Consider the following 23,073-nt stretch of genomic DNA (forward strand, 5'->3'; position numbering starts at 1 on the left):
GACAGCAGACGTTCCCAGTGTAATTTGTGTTTTGACTTCCTGACTACTGTGCCAAGATTTCCTGTGCCAAGAGTTTTGATTGTGGATCCAATCAAGCTGAAATTGTTAACAACATCAAACGCTTCTCCATCTATGATGGTTCTATCTGTTGACTACAGACTACAGAAGAAGAGTCAATACCTTTGAGGTCTGATATTGGAGAAGAGCACTGAACATAGCATAGACTGCCAAGACAACAAACATGTTTGTTTGGAGAGGGTGAAACCAAGTTTCTCCTTGGAGAATTTTGGATTTTTAAGTTCCATCTTGCATACTTTGGGAACATAGCCAGGAGGGACCAGTCCTTGGAGAAGGACATCATATTGGAAGGGTGGAGGGAAAACACAGGAAAGGAAGTCCCTGGATGAGATGGACTGACACAGTAACTGAGGTAACGAGGGTAGCTGTGTTCATGTGAAGTGAGAATGGCTCAGGATAGGGCAGAGTTCAGAGCTATTGTATATAGACTCACTATGAGTGACAGGCAATTTGATGGCACACAACAACATAACAAATATGAAAACCTAGAGGAAACAAACAAATACTAAAAAAATAATCAGACTATACAATTTGCAGACAAAGATATCTTTGAACAGAAACACTGAAACAAGGGAGAATGAATCATAAGATAAATGAATAGTTATTGTCATGTTTTAGTAGTCAATTTCATTATACACTGTCGTGCTGGAGAAGAGTACTGAATGTACCATGGACTGCCAGGAAAACAAACAGATTCATCTTGGAGAGGATTAAACCAAGCTACTCCTTGGAGGCAAGGATTCTGGGGCTTTCTCTGACATACTTTGGACATGTTGCCAGGAGGGACGGGTCCTTGGAGAGGGACATCATGCTTGGGAGGGTGGAGGGACAGCGCAGGAGGGGAACATCCTCTATGAGATGGATTGATTCGGTGACTGGGGTAATCTGGATGGGTGTGTCAGAGGCAGTGCAGTTGGCGCAGGATAGAGCAGGGTTTAGGGCTGTTGTGCATAGGGTCGCTATGAGTTGTAAGTGACTCGATGACACATAGCAACAACAACAACTGCTTAATAGCTAGCAATAGTAAAGTGCTGTTTTTACTAAACTAAATAAAAATAGTAAAATACACACACACACATACAGAGTCACAGCCTACCCAAACAGGCATAGATTAGAGTAGAATACTTAAAAAGAACTTTCATACAAACAAACAAAAAAAATTGAGCAAATCCTTAACATATTTTGAACAATAACAACAGACGTGGCCCAGATGATTTTACCAGCAAATTTTACCACACATTCAAAGAAAAGCCGTCATCAATTCAGAAAACAGAGAAAATAAATGTTCTCCAAATCTCTCTATGGAGCACATATAACCTTGATACAAAAGTTCGCAATAGCAAACACCAAAAAAGAAAACTATAGACCAATATTGCTCATGAACAGAGATGTAAAAATTTTGAGCAAAATACCTGCAATAGATTCCATCAACATATCAAAAGTCTAATACATCATGACCAATAAAGATTGATAACAGGTATGCACGGGTAGCTCAATGAAATAAAAATATAGATATAATCCATCATGACAATAAAACAAAGGAAAAGAACCACATGGTCACCTCAATTGACATGGAAAAAGATTTTGACAGAAATCCAAAAAGCTTTTCTGATAAGAACACTCAATAAAATAGGGATAGAAAGACATATCTGCAATATAATTAAGAGCATGTATACAATGTTGTGAGCTACAGGATAATATCTATATGCATACAAGGAAGACCTGTTAATACCACCATCATTTAAATATATGAACCAACCACCAGAGTCAAAGAGGAGGAAATAGAGGGCATTTACCAACTTTTGCAGTCAGAAATTGGTCAAATATGCAACCAAGATGCATTAATAATAATGGGTGACTGGAATGCAAAAGTTGGGAAAAGGGAAGAAGGAATCAGATTGATTATATTTGTGGGGGAAAAATGACTGGAGAAGCTCAATATCAGCTATGAAAACTAGGTGATCTGTATTTTTCTCATTCTGAAAAAAGGTGATCTGTTAGAGGGTGGAAATTATTGAACAATATCACTAATATCACACACCAGCAAGATCCTAATGAAGATTACCCAAAACTGATTAGAACAGTACATTGACAAAGAATTGCCAGATGTGAAGGCAGGCTTTAGAAGAGGTCATTGCACTAGGAACATTATAGCCAATGTCAGATATATCTTAGCTGAAAGCAGAAAGTACCAAAGGAATGTCTATCTGGGTTTCACTAACTATGCAAAAGCATTTGACTGTGTGAATCACAACAAATTATGGCTAACCTTGAGAAGAGTGGGAATCTCAGAATAGTTAATTGTGCTTATGTAAAACCTCATCTTTAAAAAGGCATTTGGTTGCCAGTTTGGGGCTGCTTTCCAGTTTGGGAAGATGTGTGGAGCAGCTGTATTCTACAAAGGTGTGTTTTCTGTTTTGGTTAAGGCTTGGGTGTGGACTATTGCTTACAACTGAGTATAAGCTGATTGGATTTGGCCTCATATTTTAAAAGGTAAATGAGATGGATTGACACAGTAACTTGAGTAATGGGAGTAGGTGTAGGTGTGTTAGAGACACTGAGATTGGCTCAAGATACAGCAGAGTTCAGAGCTTAAAGGCCGGCATGAGTCACAAGTGACTTGATGGCACATACAACACTCTAAACCAACAATGTCTTTATCAAGAGAGAAATTAAGGGCATTTCCCCTGAGAATATGGAACAGGCAAGGATGCACACTGTTACCACTGCCATTAAATATTGTATTGGAAGCCCTAGAAAAGCAATAAGGTAAGAGAAGAAAATAAGAGACATCCAAATTGACAAAGAAGAGGTAAAGCTATTTCTATGTACAGGAAATATAATAATATGCTTCAAAATCCTAAAGATTCAGCAAGAAAACTGGTGGACATGGTTGACTAAGTCAGCAATGTAGCAGGATATTAGATCAACATATAGTAAAAATTAGTCAGATTTCAGACATTCAGATGGTGAACAAGCACAAGGAGAAATGTTCAAAATCCCGAGCTCTAAGAGACATACAAATCAAAACAACTATGAGATATCATAGTTGACATCAGTAACATTAGCAAATTTTAACAGAGCAGCAAACAACAAATGTTGGCAAGGTTGTTGAGCAATTAGAACTAGTATTCACTGTTCGTGAGAGTATAAAATGGTGCAACCATTATGAAAGGCAGTATAGTACTTTCTCAAAAAAAATGGAAGTAGAAATACCATTTGACCTAGCAATTGCACTACTGGAAATATACCCTAAAGAAACCAGAACTGCCACCCAGATATATGCACAGCCATGTTTATTGCTATGTTGTTCACAACAGCCAAGAGATGGAAGCAACCCAAGTGCTCATCAAAAAGTGAATGGATAGAGAAGCTGTAGTATATTCAAATACTGGAATACTATGCAGCACTGAAAAACAAGAAACTCATAAAATATTATACAAAATGGGTGACCCTGGAGGCCATTATGCTAAGTGAAATATCTTAGTCAAAAAAGGGTAAATACTGCATAATGCCACCGTTATAAAACAGTACTGACATTGGGGATTTGGAAAAAACTAATAAAAGAGAGGGTAAATAATGATCACTACATTGGAACAATGTTGCAGAGTGTCAAGGACTGCAGCCTACAATATGGATTGAGGCTTAATGTCAAGAAGACAAAGATTCTCACCACTGGACCAACTGGCAGCATCAGGATGGATGGTGAAGAGACTGAGATTGTACACAGCTTTAGTTTGCTTGGCTCCACAGTCAACACTCTTGGCACCAGAAGCCAGGAAATTAAAAGGCGCATTGCCATGGGAAAGTCGCCTGTTAGGGACCTCTCCAAAGTGCTGAAGAGCAATGGTGTCTCTCTGGAGACTAAGGTGCGTCTGATACAGGCCGTGGTCTTCGCAATCACCTGTTATGCATCAGAGAGTTGGACAATGACCAAGCATGATAGAAGGAGAATTTATGCCTTTGAGCTGTGGTGCTGGAGAAGAGTATTGAGAATACCATGGACAGCTAGGAAAACAAACAGATTTGTCCTGGAAAAGGGTTAAACCGGGTGGCTCCTTGGAGGCAAGGATTCTGAGGCTCCGTCTAACTTACTTTGGACATTTTGTGAGGAGAGACCGGTCCTTGGAGAGGGACATCATGCTTGGGAGGGTGGAGGGACAGCGCAGGAGAGGAAGGCCCTCTATGAGGTGGATTGATTCAGTGACTGGGATAATTGGGATGGGAGTGTCAGAGACAGTGCGATTGGCACAGGACGGAGCAGAGTTTAGGGCTGTTGTACATAGGGTCGCAATGAGTCACAGGTGACTCGACGGCACATAACAACAACAACAACAACAACACATTGGAACAGATGAGAAAAAATTATTGTTTAAAATTAATATATGATTAGGCATTATTTGCATGACGATAGTCCAAAATAAGAGGTGCATAGCAATGTGGACTGGGGTAAGTGGGAGGGAGGAAACTGTGAAACAATGAACGAATTTTTTTTAAAAGAAAAGCAAACTGGGGGCGGGCAGTAGGGAGGAAAATGTATAATAATGAATGAATGGAAATCAAAGTTTTCTACTTCCATTAAAATCACAATTAAATTATTTTTAAAAAGCAGATTTCTTTACAGTAACAAAGAGAATACACAAAAGGAAATAAGAAAAATAATACTAAGTACAATTACTAACCAAAAATCACTAACCAAAAGATTAAATACTTAGGAACAAATCTAACTAGAGACACAAACGCCTTCAAAAAAGAAAATTAGAAAACACTGCTAAACTAAGCAAAAAGAGACCTAAAAAAGGGAATAATATACCATATTCATGGAGAGAAAAATTCAATATAATGGATATGACAATTCTATCAAAATAAATTTACCAATTCATTGCAAGCACTGTACAGATACTGACATTTCTCAACGAGATGGAAAATGCAAGTTTCAATTTTGTCTGGAAAGGAAGGAGGCCTTGAATAAGTAAAGTGCTACTGGAAAAATAAGCAAACACAAACAACAAAGTGGGAAGCATCTCACTCCCTGACCTCAAAACCTACTACACAGCCATAGTAATCAAGACAGCATGAGACTGGTACTAGGACAGACACATAGATCAATGGAATAAAATTGAGGGCCCCAAAATCAACCCATCTGCCTATGGTCAATTGATCTTTGACAAGAAGATGAACTCGATTAAGTGTGAATATAACCTCTTTAACAAATGGTGCTGGCAAAAATGGAATCCATCTGTAGAAACTGAAGCAAAATCACTCCTCACACCATATAAAAAAATCAACTCAAGGTGGATCGGAGACCTAGGGAAAAATGAAAACCTATATAAATCTTCAGAGAAAATATCAGAACAAATATGGAAATCCTAATCCAGGAGTGGCATCCACTTCCTAAACAACATGTCTTTGGAAATTCTATGAACTTTGATAAATGATAATAGTTATTTTGTTCATAGGGTCACTATGATGCTGACTCAATGGCAATTAACAACAATCTATGGCATAAATAGACTTTCAAGCAGCCAAAACCTCACAATCAGGAGATGATAAAATAGAAGAATGGGACCTTCCACACACCAAATCTTGTACTAGAGAAGAGTTTTGAACATACCATGGACTGCAAAGAAAACAAATAGGTCTGTCTTAGGAAGAAAACAAGACTCTCCTTGGAAGCTAGAATTTTGAAGCTCCATCTCACGTACTTTGGGCATGTCCCCATGAGGGACTAGTCCTTGAAGACATCAGGCTCAGAAGGGTGGAGGGATGGTGTAGGAGAGGAAGATGCCAGATAAGATGGATTGATATAGTAGCTAGGGAAATGGGGGTAGGTGTGTCAGAGTCAGTAAGACTGGCTCAGGACAGACTTCAGAGCTGGTGTACATAGGTTCGTTATGAGTTACAGGTGACTTGGCAGCATATAACAACAACTACAACAACATCAAAGTATTTCTCTAACAGAGTAAAAAGAATGCCCTTAGACAGGGAAAAATATTTGGCCATGACATATCTGATAAGGAATACATATCTAAAATTTATAGAATACACCAATCCATCAAGAAAAAGACAATTCAATCACAAAATGAGCAGAAGACACAGACAGACAATTCTCTAAAGAAGAAAACCACTCGGCCAATAAACACATGAAAAAAAATGCTCACAATAAAAACAACAATGATGTCACCTCACCTCAGCAACAATAGCAAACTTCAACAAGAAGCAAACAGAAAATGCTGGTGAGGTTGTGGCAAGATCAGAACTCTTATATACTTCTGGTGAGAATGTAAAATGGTAGAACCATTATGGAAGATAGGTTGGCACTTCCTCAAAAAGTTAAAAATAGAAATCCCTTTTGACCCAGCAATCCCACCAATGAAAATTTACCCCAAAAAAATCAAAGCCGCATTCCAAGCAGATGTATGTACACCCATGTTTATTGTAACATATTCACAAAAGCAAAGACAGGGAAGTAGCCTATTTGCCCATCAAGGGAAAGGATAGAGAAACTGTAGGACATCCACACAATAGAATAATAAGAATAATATGCAACACTTAAACAATGTACATGTAAAACACCACAGAAATTGAATGAGTCTAAAAGACATAATTCTGAGCAAAATATCTCTGCCATGAAGGTCAAATACTACATAAGACCACATGACAGCAATAGAATGGATATGGTGGGGGTGAAGGTAGAGAACAGGAAAAGAATGGATAGATAATGCACAATTCACTGGAACAGGTTAAGGGAAAGGCAATGTGAAAAGAATAGCCTATTCGACACCATATTCATGACAATTAACAATAAAGAACTGGATAAGTATTGTAAAGTGAACTGGAGTAAGGATGGGGAGGGAAAATGTGTGTGTGTGACTGAATGAAAATCAATCTCTTCATATACTTCCACTTAAATCACAAATTTTTTAAACAAAGAAAATCAAAAGTACCAATAAAGAGCAAAAATGTCAGTTTAAAAACTAAAGTGCATCCAATGCAAGCCTTGGTATTTTCAACTGCTTTTTATGCATTTGCAAGTTGGGCCAGGTATATGGAAGATAGAAGAAGAATTAATGCTTCTGAAATGTAGTTCTGGAAAAGAATACTGAATATACAATGGACTGCCAAAATAACAAATTGCAATGACAGTGTTTCTAGACGAGAATGGTGAAACTTTATCTCACATATTGCAGGCAGGAGAGATCAATCAGGAGAGATCAAACCTTGAAATGTACATACAATGTGCTGGGAACGGTCATCGAAAGAGAAGAAGGTTCTCAACAAGCTGGTTCTACACAGTGACTACAGTAATGAGCTTCAGTATGATCATGAGGACGGCGCAGGAGACGGCAATGTTGAGATCTGTTCTTCCTAGGGTCTCTATGAGTTGTAGACAAGTTGATGCCACCTAACAATGACAATATCAGTGGGAACTCAGGCATACTGCATTTTATCTATTATGAGTCCTGGAGGGGAAAAATTATTTCAAATGTCACCAGGAGAAAAAAAAATCTAATGATAACTTTGATTAGAGCAAATAGTTATTAGCCAATCAGTATGGCCAGAACACAATGCTGATTGTCCTGAAAGGCTCATGAGCGCACCTCTGATTCCAGGGGTTAGGCCAGCCCCACTTAACCCACAGGAATGAAAGTAGGTGGAGTTGATCTCCAGGGAAATAAGCTGCCATTACAATGAAAATGGGAATGATACTGAATATGAATGCAAAAACAACACTTGTCCAACCCAGTAGCCTAGTCTGGCTTCAATTTACACTAGTTGAGAGATGGATTATTATTACGTAGGAGCAAAAAAAAGAACTATGTTTGTTTCCTCCTCCCAAATCCAACATGGACCCTAGCTGCCATAGTTTTACTGCAATTCCCTATCTCAGTTTTTTTTTTTTTTTTTGCAAATGCCCTTTGGAAAAATTGTCATATTCCAGGAGTACTCAGAGTGATAACAGATCGTATACTATGTTGAGTTGAAACAGACTCATAGCTGACCATTCAGTGGGTTTTCAGAGACAGTAAATTGCAGGGAAGTTGCCTATATTTCTCCCTAAGAACCGCTGGTGGATTTAAACTGCATGCCTTTGGTGTTCTTGTTAGGTGTCCTCTAGGCAAGTATGACCCATAGTGATCCTATGAACAAAAGATCTGAACCGTGTCCTATACTATGCCATCCTCACACCTCCTGACACACTAGAGCCCACTGAGATAGTAAACATGTCAACCCATCTAGTTGAGGGTCTTTCGCTCCCTCGCCAACCCTCCACCTTTCCAAGCATCATGTCCTTTTCCAATGAATAGCCCCTCCTAGGAACATGCCCAAAGTGTGTGAGGTGAAGCCTCATCATCTTTGCTCCCATAGAACAGTCTGGTTGCACCCTCTCCAAGACATATTTGTTCTTTTGGCAGTCAATGGGATGTTCAGTCCTCCTCTCCAACACTATTCCTCAAAGGCATCAACTCTTCTTCTGTCATCCTTACTCACTCTCCAGCCCTCAGGTGCATAGCAAGTGATCAGAAAGACTATGATCTGAATCAGACACACCTTAGTCCTCAAACTGACATCAGTTTGGGTTGAAAGTACAATTTCATAATACTGTATATCTAGCTATGGGTTGGTTCCAACTTGACAATATATAATAAAAAGAAACTATTACAGCTTCCTTATAAAAGTCTATGGCCAATCCATACAGGTAAGAGCAACTCATATGAAACACTGGTCCCAATTTTACTTTGTAGTATCTCCCACTTTGTAGCATAATCTGTGCCATACATAAACTTTGAGGCTAGGTGTTTGAGCAAAGTGACAGGAAGCAGGTAGCAAATGTCCCAGAGACTCGTTGTAGCAGACCAAGGAAGACTCACATTCCTTGCTGAGAAGAAAAGCAGTATAAGGAGCAATGAGCAAAGACCATGCAGAGAGTGAAGCTGAGAGGAGCACATGACATGAAGAGGCACAGCCAAGTGAGTGACTCAGGAGCCGACATGAGACAAACCCTCTAGTTCTTTTATTTTCCAAATAAACTGGAAGGTGACCCTTAAATCCAGGAGGCTGACATTTCAGTTGCACAATGATAAAAGCATAGTAATAAAACCCCCAAAATTAGAAGCAAAAGGTACAACATGTTATTATTATCAGATGGGGAAACTGGAGTGAAATAATCATTTCACAGTGGCTTTTTAAACTGTGAAGACAGAGCACAATATTGCAAAGAAATCTGGTATTTTAGTAACAGAACAATTAAATGTGGATGAAATATTGGAAGCAGAAGCCTCCTTTCCTAAAAATTGTCTTCATACACTCTTCAGAAATAACTCTTTTTCTACTGCCCTTACAAGTATTGAAAATGTTGTTGTTGTTATGTGCCCTCAAATTAATGACAACTCACAGAAACCTATGAACAATAGCTCTCCAAACCCTGCCCTATCCTAAGCCAATCTCATTGTCTCACATCTACCCCCATAACCCCAGTTACTGCGTCAATCCATCTTTTCTAAGTTCTTTCTCTCCTGCACTGACTCTCCATCAAACATGATGTCCTTCTCCATAGGCTGATCCCTCCTGTCAACATGGCCAAAGTACAAGAAAAAGTATTTTGAAATTGTTGACTTCAAGGAGCAACCTAGTTTCACCTATCCAGGACAGACCTCTTTGTTTCTAAGATATACAAATCAAGAATTTCAAGCCTAATACTTAAGATACAGTAATTTAGTGGAAAAGAATAAAGGATTACAAAAGAATGAAAGAATTATAAATAATTGCTAAATTAAATAACTAATAAGAAAAAATAAAACTATAAATAAATGAAATAATGATAAAAGAATACAAAGATTATCAGAAGATAGTAAATATCATCATGAACTATTAGTAATTTAAAAGGAACACTATGGTAGCCTGTTGGTTAAGGAATTATCCTGACAACCCAGAGGAAGGCAGTTCAAATCTACCAGTTGTTCCAAGATAGAAAGAGAAACCATATCTTCCCATGCTATTTACAGCCTCTGAAAACCCACTGGGGAGCCATGAGTTGGTTCTACCCTAATGATAAATAATAACAATAATTGTTACTTGTATTCAATAGTACAGTGTTGTGTGTATGCGTGTGTGTGTGTGTGTGTGTGTGTGTGTGCGCGCGCGCACGCAGGTTGGGAGGAAAATTAGAAAATCAATTAATTATACTCTTTAGCCCTTGTGGAGTTTAAAAAATATCCAAGAAAGATTTCAATGTAAAAAAGCATTTATACACATTGGCACTAAAGAGAACAAGTGATGCAGCCACAGTGTACCATGTGACAAAATGTTTGTATTACTTTGTAATGAGTAGTTTAATTTTAGGGTTTAAACCTCAGTGAGTATCCACTCTTTCTTGAAGCCTGATGCGATTACATGTAATAGGATTATCACTCCACTTTCATCCTGTAGTAACTCCTTCCCAGCCAAATAAAGAGCCAAATTATCTTTTTTTTCTCCTCTCTGGGTCTTAGTCGACTATCTGTGCAGATCAGGAACTGATCACAGACAATCTGCTGATCTTTGGTTCTGGCTAATGTAAGCAAATAAGAACAAATCAAACTTCCAGAGCAATTGTTGACAATGTCCAGCCATCATTAATGTTCGGATTTTAGCCACGTTCTTACCTTTAATCACTGGACACCCTTAGGATAATGCACCACACCTGGGACTGGGGAATAATTTACCACTTGCAGATGGGTTTGGACTGCACTTCACTTAGAGTTTTGCATTTATTTGGCGTCCCAGAGGACTTCCTTTTATAGTGCAGTTATATCCACTAAAATTATAACTTCCAAAATTCTGCTCTATTTTACTGCTCTCACGAAGTATTTATGACCTCTACTGCTTAAGTGAACATTTTTAGAGATTTACTGCTGAAAGCTTTCAGGAGAACTGCACAAGATTGGTGCTGCTGGTGCTGAGCTGTTAATAGTGAGATTCTGTAAAACTTTTTATAAGATGCCAACAGAAAGTGTATTCAGATTTATTTTCTGATACTTAAGAAACAAATCCTATTGCAATATGAAGATTTTATTTTGATGTGAATCACCCTCTAGCAGATTCAAGAAGCACCCACATTACACAAATGAATAAAATTCTTTTCCTTCTGATTTGATGTAATTTCAGGTAGTCAAGGACTGAGTTGCTTACTAATAGGTTAAGGAACCAGTCAGCCGTGCCATTTTGCATTTGCTGTCCTTACATTCAAGGAGATCTCTTGGAAACTTCCTATCTACTTCTCATATCTGTTTCCTTCTCTGCTGTGCTATTTAGTATTCTCACATAATATTTACAGATAGAATTCCCACTGAGTGTTACTGGGGCAAGTCCCAGGAAAATAAGGGCAAAAAATTCTCTGGTTGAACTGCCTCTTCTTTCTGGTAGATTTAAAGAATTTTGCACAATCTGGACTCAAATACATAAGAGAAACGAGCAGTATCTGTTTTACAACCTGGTCATGCTTTTTAGATTTTCAGCATCTCCTGATCACTTCATACCTGTTGTAATATTTGCATGAGCATGAAAGCCCCCACTGTACTCTATCTTGAGTTTACAGACTGGGCTGCCGCTGGAGACTTTACAAGAGAATTCTTATTCTTCAGCATTTCTGGGGCTTCCAGGCCACACACACAACATTGGTTGTGTATAGTGTATACACAGCATATGTGTTGTTTTCATCAGAACAGCTAGAAAAATGATACCTGGCAATAACTTTTACGGCACCCTGTATTTTATTGGCACTAAGACCTTTGACCAGATAATATCCAGTAACAGACCCTAATTCTGCTGAGTCACTTGGTGAAACTACCAGCCCCTCAGCAGTTACCAACTTGGAGACAGAAGATGGCCCATCCAGATGTTCGTGTCACCCTGGGCCATTCTTCTCAGAATTGTGTGAATTCACCGCCTTCCCTGGAACCTGAAACAGGGACTTTCAAGCCTTTCTAATTTAGTAACACCAGAGAGGACTGTGGGAAACAGAGATGAAAGATGGAAGAGAAATATTAAGTCTTTGTGGGCACATGATATCTGGTCTACCCCACCCTCTTCCTCTACATCTCTGCCTCCATCCATACTCCCTTTCTTCCATCAATAGTTGCTACAACTCCTGAACACGTTTTGCTTCTGCCTGTCTCATATCCTGCAAAATAATCTGGAGAGTACCTGCTCATGGTTTGAGAAGATACAATCAGAGGCATATCTGATTGATAAATCCTTTGTGAAAATGTCCACATCCGTTCTCTTTTGTACTCTAGCACTTACATGTAGTAACTGAGGGCTGTGTAGTAATATTCTCTGCCTTTGTTAGGTTTGGTTTTTTGTTTTCTTTTGTTTCCATTTGACAAAAACCTTTGATGTCAGGAATTATGTCTTATGTCTTTTTATATCTTCCTAACTACCTCATCCCTTCTCCAGATCCTAGTGTCTAATAGAAAAATTGGTTAGCACTGAGCAGGGGGTGCATTTGGCTTATGTAGTGACTGGATAAAGGAGGAAACGACTGCAGATCCAAATGAAAGGAAAGCATATATATCTGCTCTCCAGAAGCCATGCAGTGGATCTGCAGGATAAAAGGCCTGACCATTTGTCCCTGCAAAGATCATCACCTAGATAACCCTTTCAGTCAGTTCTGCTCTGTCACAGTGGTAACTATGTTTCTAAGAACCCCAAAATCCAGTCATGAGTCTGTATTCTGAGAATATCTGGAGGTTGGTTGATCAGAATCATCCAGAAGACATTAGAGTTAGGAATTCCTCTCCCTCACATTTTTCTTATCTTCCCCCAGCCTTAACTTTGGAGTTCTTCAGTTCAAAAGGTTTATGCACTTAGCTACTAATTAAAATGTTGGTGACTTGAATCCAACCTGAAGCACCTCAGAATGCAAGTCACATGATCTTTGACTAAGAAAACAGTCATTAGGAAAACCTTATGGATATGACACACATGTGGTCACCATGAGTTAGAGGTGAAAAATTCAGCCAATAGGAAATGTAATAATTACATCCAGACAGTTAATTAGTTAGACATGTAGCAAAAGAAACAAATAAATTAAAAAAAAACCCCACCAAAATTCACTGTCATTGAATCGGAGCTGACTCATAACTGACCTTCCAGTTGTTTTCAGAGGCCAAAAATAGCATGAGAGGAGATTGTTCATCTTATTCTGCCAAGCAGCTGGTGGATTTGAACCATAAGCTTTTAGGTTGGCAATGAAAAACTCCCTTTCCCCTTTGCCATTGTTTGCTACAAGCCATCAAGTATCCGCTAAGTGATCTAAAGAGATTTCAGAATTTGGAAATTCTTTAGTGTAACTCTGTTATTGTTATTGCTCTGTGCTGTTGTGTCAAAATTAGCTCAAAATTAGTAGCCGACTCTTCAGGTGGTTTTCATAGGCTGTAAATCACACAGGAAGAGATTTTCCATCTTTCTCCCGAGGAGCAGATGGTGAAGTTGAACCACAAGCCTCTAAGTTAGCAGTTAAATTCTATACCACTAAGACATCAGAGCTCTCTGGAGAGTAACTCCAGCATCATTTATTTAAAATCCACTGCAGTTTTGTCCAATTTTGCAGAAGATTCTGTATATCTGAATATTTTGAATATAGTTTGGATATCTTAAAATGTGAAGGACTGAGTTTTGGTAAAAATAAGAGTTTTAAAGTATGTTTTTCTTTTCATTCCTATTATAGTAAGTCACAGATAAAGTGGCTATATATATTCTGAGCTAATTTAATCTATGTTTTTACAGTTAAGCAGTTCATGGTAGAATGTCTAGATTCTGAAACATCTTTCTATCAGGTACCCATTAATATAAAGAATATCCACAATCATCATTATTTATCATTTTGGTACATTGGGTTACATTTGATACATTGGGTTTCAGTGGATGGTAGTTAAGGAAGAGTGACATGATTGGTCATGGCTGCACACTTGGTACCCAAGAAACAATTATACTTTCTGTGACAAGGATTGCTCCCCTTCCTTCTTCCTTCAGACCCTCTTTCAACCTCACTAGTTATTTATTCTGTTTCATTCCTTATTTACCTTCAAGTGGAGCAAGGCAATTTTTTAAAAATTATTACTTGTTTATTTACAAAATTCAAATACATTGTTTTTCAGACCAGATTCTTCCAATTTCCCTCATTCCCCTCCATCAAACTGTACAATCCCATATTAATCCCCTCCCCCCACATCCTCATCCCTCTGTTTACATTATTATTAAAAAATCCAACAACAACAAAAAAGAAATTGGTCTCTAACAGAATTTTTTAAAACATTGTGCATTATATACTCTTTATATTCATTATATATGAAAACAATTTCTAACAAACCATTTTCAAGAGTTATTGTAAATTTCTCATTTTAAGTATAAATATATGTTATTTTCTCTTTCTCAGGGAGAATACAAATGCAGTTCCACTATATTTTGTTCATTTTATGGTATTATAGACTGATAGCTGTTGAACATGTGTGTTCCTTCTCCCATACTGGTATTGTTGTTAGATGCCACTGAGTAATGTATAACTTAGTGGCCCGATGGACAACAGATCTGAACCCTGTCCTATACTGTGCCACCCTTATTATCCTGATACTCCTGAGCCCATAGCAATGTCACTATATCAATCTATTGCACTGAAAGTCTTCCTCTTTTTTGTTGATCTTCTGCCTTTCCAAGAATGATGTCCCTCTCCAAAGAATACCCTCTCCTACCAACATGCCCAAAATATGAGAGATGAAATTTCAGCATCCTTGCCTCTCAGGAGCATTCTGGTTGTACCTTCTCCAAGACATAACTATTTGTTCTTTGACTGAAATAGCCAGTACTCTTCTCCATACCACAACTCAAAGACATTGATTATAGACTTTTCTTAAGCCCCAGAAATTGATGGAATACCAATTGGTGTATTTTAGCAAAGAGATGCTGCTCTGCATGTGCTCACCAAGTTGTGTCAAGAAATCTGGAGGACAACTTCTTGGCCAACTGACCGGAAGAGATTCATATTTATTCCCATTCCAAAAATAATGTTACCTGATAGAGTGTGGAAATTATTGAACAATATCATTAATACCACATACTAGCAATATCCTCCTGAAGATTATCTACAAAAGACTTGAATATTACATTGACAGATAATTACCAGAAATAAAAGTTGGGTTTAGAAGAGGTCATGGCACTAGGGACATTATTGCCAATGTCAGATGAATCTTCGCAGAGAGTACCAGAAGAATGTCTATCTGTGTTTCATTGACTATAGAAAAGGCATTTAACTGTGTAGGAATCTCAGAACAATTGATTGTACTTATAGGAAACCCCTATACTTGAACCAAGAAGAAGTCCTCAGAACAGAGCAAGGAAACACTGCATGGTTCAAAATAAGGAAAGGAGTGCATCAGGGATGCATCTTGTCCCCATACTTTTCCAATCTGTATGAAGAATGGATCATTTGAGAGGCAGGGCTCTATGAGGAGGAGTTGGGCATCAAGATTTGAGGAAGACTGATTAACAATCTACAATATGGCACAACCTTGTTTGCTGAAACTGTGGAGGACCTGAAGCACTTGCTGTAAAAGGTCAAGAACCGTAGTCTTCAATATGGATTGAAGCTCAACATTAAGAAGACAAAGATTCTCACCACTAGGCCAATATTGGCAGCACTATATTAGATGGAAAAGAGATTGAGGCAATTAGCTTGTTTGGACCCACAATTAACACTCTTAACACCAACAGTCAGGAAATCAAAAGACATATTGCATTAGAAAAATCTGCTGTCATGGACCTCTCCAGAGTGCTGAAGAGCAACGATGTCAGTCTAAATACAAAGGTGCATCGAATCCAGGCCACGGTCTTCTCAATCTTGTTATGCTTCAAAGAGTTAAACAATGACTAAGGATGACAGGAGAAGAATAGATGCCTTCGAGTAGTGGTGCTGGAGAAGAACCTTGAACACACCATGGACTGATACAATAACTGGGGCAACAGGGGTTGGTGTGTCAGAGTTAGTGAAACTGGCTCAGGTCAGGGAAGGGTTCAGAGTTGCTATACATAGGGTCGCTATACTTCCCAGTTGGATCTATGGAACATAAAACAATAACATACTATGACAAGTTTGGAAACAGAGTGTCATCTACTCCCTAAAGAACATGCCTCTGGAAAAATCTACGAATTTTAATAAAGGTCGATAGTCGTAGAAAGGCTTCAGGCCATTTGTTCATGGGTCTCTATGAGTCATGCTCGACTAGAAGGCAATCAACAACAACAACATCTTTAAAGGAACCCTAGGGGTGCAGAATGATAAGCAAATCATTTGAGAAGCAAGACTCTATAAAGAAGAATGAGGCATCAAGATTGGAGGAAGACTTAACAGCAACCTGTGTTATGTAGATGACATATCCTTGCTTGCTGAAAGTGAGAAGGATTTGGAGCAGAAGATCAAGGATTATATCTTTCAATATAGACTAAATCTCAACCTCAAGAAAACAAAAATCCTTACCACTGGGCCAATAGGAAACATCATAATAGAAGAAGAAGAGATTGAAATTGTCAGTGATTCTAGTCTGGATTTTTCTCTTAACCTTATCATAGATAAATAAATGTAGAGACAGGATTAGGTGTTCTTTTTCTTCTATTTCTTGATATCTTAGGCTTATGGCGAAGTTGGCATATGTGTTCTATCATTTTGACCTAATCCTCATTTGTTATTTGACATCTAGTCAATTTCATTCACAAAATAAAACAAAAACCTTTAAAACAAAAACTCACTGCTTTTCTTTGTGTCAGAATCAAATCCTAGCTAACCCTTCATTAGATTTACAAAGCTGTAAACTGTGTGGGAGGAGATTTTCTATCTTTTTTCCATGAAGCCACTGCTGACCTGAACCTCCGAACAAATAAAGTCTTTACGTTAGTAGCACAACTTCCTATACACTATGTCACCACAGCTCGTAGACTCATAGTTAATCTATGATAGAAAAGAATGTTGCATTGAGCCTGTAATAATTTTTATAGGAGCAAGATTTCTAGCTCTTCCTCCTGCAAAATACCTAGTTAGTTTAACTATCAGCCATTCAATTAGCGCCTGAGACTTAACAATTATGCCAGTTGAGTGCTTTAATTCCCTCTTAATGATCTGTAATTGTTAAAATATTAATCATCACACTCCCTATTGTCTAAATCACAAACTCTTGAAAGTATAGAAACATCCGACTGTATATACTAATTTCCTTTTTCTTCTTTGTAATCATTTTTTATTTTGTCTCTTCTAAACACATTATTTATTCATCATTTAGATATCAGATTTCACTAGAAAGCATTTTAAGGTTAAAAGAACAGTAGTTATTTATTAGAATGTTACCCCATAAATGGCTGGACCTTCCTTCTTGCAAAAGAAATATAGACAAGGCAACATGCTAGTGGGGTGGGTGACTTCATAGTTACGGCTTTTTTCTCTGGCTGGGCCTTGGAGCTGGAGTCTCGGCCAATGAGAAGATGACATGAAGAGTTCAAAGTTTAGTGGGTGATTCTCATTCTGGTCTCTTTGATGTCATTTATTTGCCCAAAGTGTCCACTGCTTCTGACATCATTTATGCATCCAAAGAACTAATTCTAGCAGTCAGCATCTGCTTCCTGATTCTAATGATTTGTGTAACTTTTGCCTCCTTTATCTCATTGGTTCTAACTTTATCATTCTATCCTGGAGAGATCAAGCTTCTAAAATCTTTTGGGATTTTGAGTGCTGACTGCATTAGCTGCTGCACGCAGTAATCAGGCAGTATCCTGCCTCTAAGGGCTCTCAATCTCTCCATGACCCTGTTTCTGTGGGTTTCTAAATTCTCTGATTACTATACCAAGAGCATTGGCAGGCATATGGCTAGAAAATAGGATTAAATAAAATGGTATCTTTGAGAGCCTTCTGCTTTACATGCAACACTTGAAGGCTGGAAGACACAATCTTTATCAATGTTTTAAGGAAAGTTCATAAAATAGTAGCAGGTAAATTATGACTGGCCATATAAAGAGGAACAAGCATTAGACTTAACTCCATATTTTTTTTTAGCAAGAATATCATTAGTTGGGTAAGAACTCACAGATCTGAGAAGTTTGATTTATTAGTGATTTCAAAATCAAAGAACTTATCTATAATTATTAACAGAAAAGGGTAGAAGGAGACTTCCAGTGCAGACAGTTGTGCCATTAAAAGTAGTATCAAAATATTAAAGGAAGTAGACTAAAGCCTAGGATGAGTGCATTTATTCATCTGACTTGAGAGTCGTTGTTGAATATCATCAAATTGGAACCAGGAGTCTCATGGAAGGTGAGATTAAACGGCTGCATTTGAAATGTGTGCCTTCAGGATTGCAGTGCAGTTTCTTGCCACTAGGCCACCAGAGCTCCCTTGACTTGAGTAGGCTTTCCTTTTTCAGTAGTTAAAAGATTTAATCTTTTTTAGCTTAGTAGGTTGATATTCTTCTCTGGCAGCAAGACAAGGGTTCAGTCTTTATCTTTTGGAGGGTTAAATATCTGTTCTGACTATGAGGCATGAGGCTTGGGACAAAGGGCTGTCAAAGAACTTAAGTTTAACTATTCGCTAAACATAAACATCTACTAGAAACATCCCAGTGAGTGAGGCTCCCGGTGTGTGGTAAGAGTGGTGTGAATGGAGTAGGAATGCTACAGGACTAGGCCTTTTTCATCTTCTGCATCTCTCTTGAGACAACATCCTGTTTTTCTTTGTACTCCAGACACCTCTTTCAAGTGACACAAACTTGATAATGGCTTTCTGAACTGAAGCTAGTTAAATAAGAATGATAGGCAATAAACATTTACAGCCCATCCCTTAAAGATTTGCAGCCTCACAAACTAAGGCAGGGTTGCTATGAGTTGGAACTTGTAAGTCAGTGAGTAACTGAAGGAACTAAGAATATTTAAGTCAAAGTTTCTTAATTATTAAAAAAAAAGATTCTTTATTAATCCCAATTTAATCATGTATCTTTTCAGAGGCAGAAAGAATCATAATTTTTCTTAGAATATAGAATGCAAAATATAAACGATTGGTCACCTGAATCAAGCAATTGATTACAGTGACTTTTAAATATATGAGTTGACAATTTAATCAACTGAAATAATTACTTGTTTTAATTAAAAAGAATCAGTAGCATAAGTTGAAACATTTGGCTGCATAGGTCAATAGTTTAAACCCATTCCACTTGGGAAAGATCTTAGTCTAATTTGTCAAGATTTATAGCATGGATAGAGAAGTTTTACTCCGTCCAGTAGGGTCACCTTCAGATCCAATTCCCTGTACAGCATTCAGCTTGGTTTTTATGGAGGTTTCTGTTAGTTTTTTGGGAGAGGGTTGTTTGGATTTGGGATTTATTTATATTTTTTTTAAAGTAAAGAATAGAAATGTCCCTCCATGAACAAGATTGTTTCAATTTCTAGTTTTCCATACAAGTTTTTCTCATTTAAACAAAACAAAAACCAAACTCAAACTCACTACTGTACAATCAAAGTCTACTCATAGCTGACCCTTCTCTAGATTTCAGAGGCTGTAAATTGGTTAGAAGGAAATTACCCATCTTTCTCCTTAATCACTTGCCAGTAATAGAATTTAGTCAGGTTAGTTTGTTTACCTTTAAAGCCTCACTTATATAATAGATATGCATATAGAGACTTACTGACTACTAGTACCCAAGTATAAAGTAGATATCTACAGGGAGAGTCTTATTTATGGTTATATTTGGAGATAAAATATCTTGGGAAATAGCAGCTAATATTGGGAGTAACTTCTACTTTTTTATTTGATCGAAAATTCACTCATATAATAGAGAATAAAATATACTTTGTATTTGTTTCTTTTCATCTCTTTTTGCCAATGAAATAGACCATTGCTTAACATATCCATCAACAGTGTTCAAATTCCTGCAAGGGTTAATTGATTTTACTCTCTTTTTATGACACTAGAGTATTCTGGCAGGCTAGTAGATAAAGAGTTACATTGCCAACCCAATGCCAGGCAGTTGAAATCTCAATCCCATAATCCTTACAATTTGTTGTTATTGTTGTGTGCCAAGTTGGAATGGACCCATATCTGACCCTTCAGCCAGTTTTCAGAGGCAATAAATAGCACAGGAGGAGATTGTCCACTTTTCTCTCAAAGAGCATTTGGTAGATTTGAATTACATGCCTTAGAAATTGCAGCACAGCTTCTTATCATTAGGCCACTAGAGCTCCCTGTCCTTACAACTAGCTATTTATAAAACCGAGTTCCTGAACTTTTCTTACTTCAGCATTTTTTTTTCTGTGCTTTAGAAGAAGAGCTATTTGCATAATCCATAGGGATTTGCACTGCTAATCTAAAGGCTACATACATCTCTCTGATAATTTGATCAGTGGTTCCTTTTGAGAAAGAAAGGCATACAATCTCTTCCTGTGAGATTTATATGTAGTCTAGGGAACCCAATAGGAGGCCAGCTAGGAGTTGAATCGGACTTGATGGTAATACACTCATGTGTACAGATAAGAAAGGCGGTTTCCCCTTGTCATTTTTATGCATATTTAAAACTTAGTAAGAGGTGGAAATCTAAACACATACACATAAAGTCTAAACTGATGCTGTAATGTGCTTGTGCCAAATGAAAATCCTCAAATTAAATATGAATTAAAGCCACTCCTTGGAAGCTATGGTGCCATACTCTCTAAAGAGTTGCATTACTAACCCAAAGGGCTCACCACTCCAGGGGTTCAAATCTACAAGCTATTTCCTGGATGAAATATGGGCAATCTCCTCTCATTCAATTTACAGCCTCCAAAAAATTTGCCAAAGAGCCAGTTATGACTACATTCAAATGAAACAGCAATGATTGAGTGAATAATTCGCTTATAAATGTGAATATACATGTGCATTGGGACCTTTTCCAACACAGAAACAAAGGGTACTAATCCTGAGAGGATGGACTTCTGATATGCACAACTGAAAACTCAATAACAAGGCAGGTTTCTCTAACAATCAAAAATGTAAGTTTATATATTGTATCTATCATACCATATGGTAGCTCTCTGGTGTTCTTTATATTGTAAAATTCTAAAAGAGTTATATTTTAAATTCATCAGATTCTTGATGTTTAGCTTAGTGTAGGATTTGCCACATGAATAGGTGGGATATTAACATCAACCATTGATTCTTACATAGTGTCATTGTTGAAAGCCTGAATGATCAATGAATGATTAGTAGTAGCATGACCCGTGTAACCCTTAGGTGAAGGAGTATTGCGCAGAAGAAAGCCTTACTAGTACTAACCAGATGGCTGACTTCACCAAAATGAATAAATTTAATCTGAGTCACAATCTCATATGCATGTTACTTTATTGGTCCAGCAAACTCTCCGATATATAAACCATAAATCAAAAATGAAAATCAATGAAAGGTGAATTCAGACTGTAAGACTATAATACATTGTGACTCTACTGATAAGATAAAGAAAAATGTAAGAGAAAGAAATGCAATAGAATGAAGCAGGAGAAAGTAGGAGGGAAAGAATAAGATAAAAAGGGAGAGAGGGAAGTCTAATAAAACTGTACAAGGAAACATGGGGGAAATAACTATCAGTAGGAAATTCCAAAAAATCAAAGACAAAGAAGAATTCTAGGAAGTCCTGTAAATTATAATATAGGACATGCTAAGATTTTCCAAATACATACTATTGTTGTTGTTAGGTGGCATCAAGGCAAACATGACTCATAGAGACCCTATGAACAAAAGATCTGAGCCCTGTTCTATCCTGTGCCATCTTCACACTCCCTGGCACACAAGAGCCGATTGCAGCAGTCACTTTGTCAATCCACCTGGCTGAGGCTCTTCCACTCCTTCACTGACCCTCCACCATTCCCAACACTGTGTCCTTCTTCCAGGAATAGCACCTCCCAGCAACATGTCCAAAGTATGTGAGGCAAAGCCTCATAATTCTTGCCTCCAAAGAGCACTTGAACGGCACCTTCTCCAGGACATATCTATTTTTTCTCTTGGCCATCCATGGGATGTTCAGTGCTCATCTCCAACATCACAGCTCAAAGCTGTCAATTCTTTTTTCTGTCATTCTTATTCATTGTCCAGGTCTTGGATGCATAGCTAGTAATCAGAAAGACTATGGCCTGAGTCAGACACATCTTCATCCTCAAACTGAATCACTACTCTTCAATAATTTGGAAAGGTCTCTAACTGCATATTTTTCCTAGTGCAATGTATCTCCTTATTTCCTGACTGCTTGTATCAAGTTGTTAATTGTGGATCCAAACAAGATGAAGCTGTTGACAGTTTGAACCTCCTCCCCATCCATCATGACACTGCCTATTGGTCTAGTGGTAAGAATCTTTGTTTTCTTGACATTGAGGTGCAATCCATACCAAAGGCTTTATTCTATAATCTTCTGCAACAAGTTCTTCAAGTCCTCCTCATTTTCAGCAAGTAAGGTTGTATCATCTGCATGACGAAGATTACTGATGAGTCTCTGACCAATCCTGATGCCACATTCCTCTTCATAGAGTCCAGTTTCTTGGATAATTCAGCATATAGATTGAACAGATATGGAGATAGAATAAAACCCTGACACACTTCCTTCATAATTCCTCACCATGCAGTGTTCCCCTGCTCCATTTGCACAACAGCCTCCTGATCCTGGCAAAGTTTCTGCATGAGCACAGTCAAGTGCTCTGGGATTCCCATTCTCCTCAATGTCAGCCAAAACATGTCAAGATCCACACAGTCAAATGCCTCTGCCTAGTTAATAATGCACAAATAGACATTTTTCTGGTATTTCTTACTTTCCACCAGGATCTGTCTGACCTCGGTAGTGATATCCCTGGTGCCATGGCCTCTTCTAAATCCTGCTTGATCTTCTAGACGTTTCTTATCTATGTTCTGTTCCAGCCATTTTTGAATGATCTTCAGCAGTATTTTGCTTGCATGTGATATCATTG

This window comes from Elephantulus edwardii, unplaced genomic scaffold, assembly GCF_000299155.1.
Source record: "Elephantulus edwardii isolate Elephantulus edwardi_28Jun2011 unplaced genomic scaffold, EleEdw1.0 scaffold00002, whole genome shotgun sequence".
Lineage (NCBI taxonomy): Eukaryota > Metazoa > Chordata > Mammalia > Macroscelidea > Macroscelididae > Elephantulus > Elephantulus edwardii.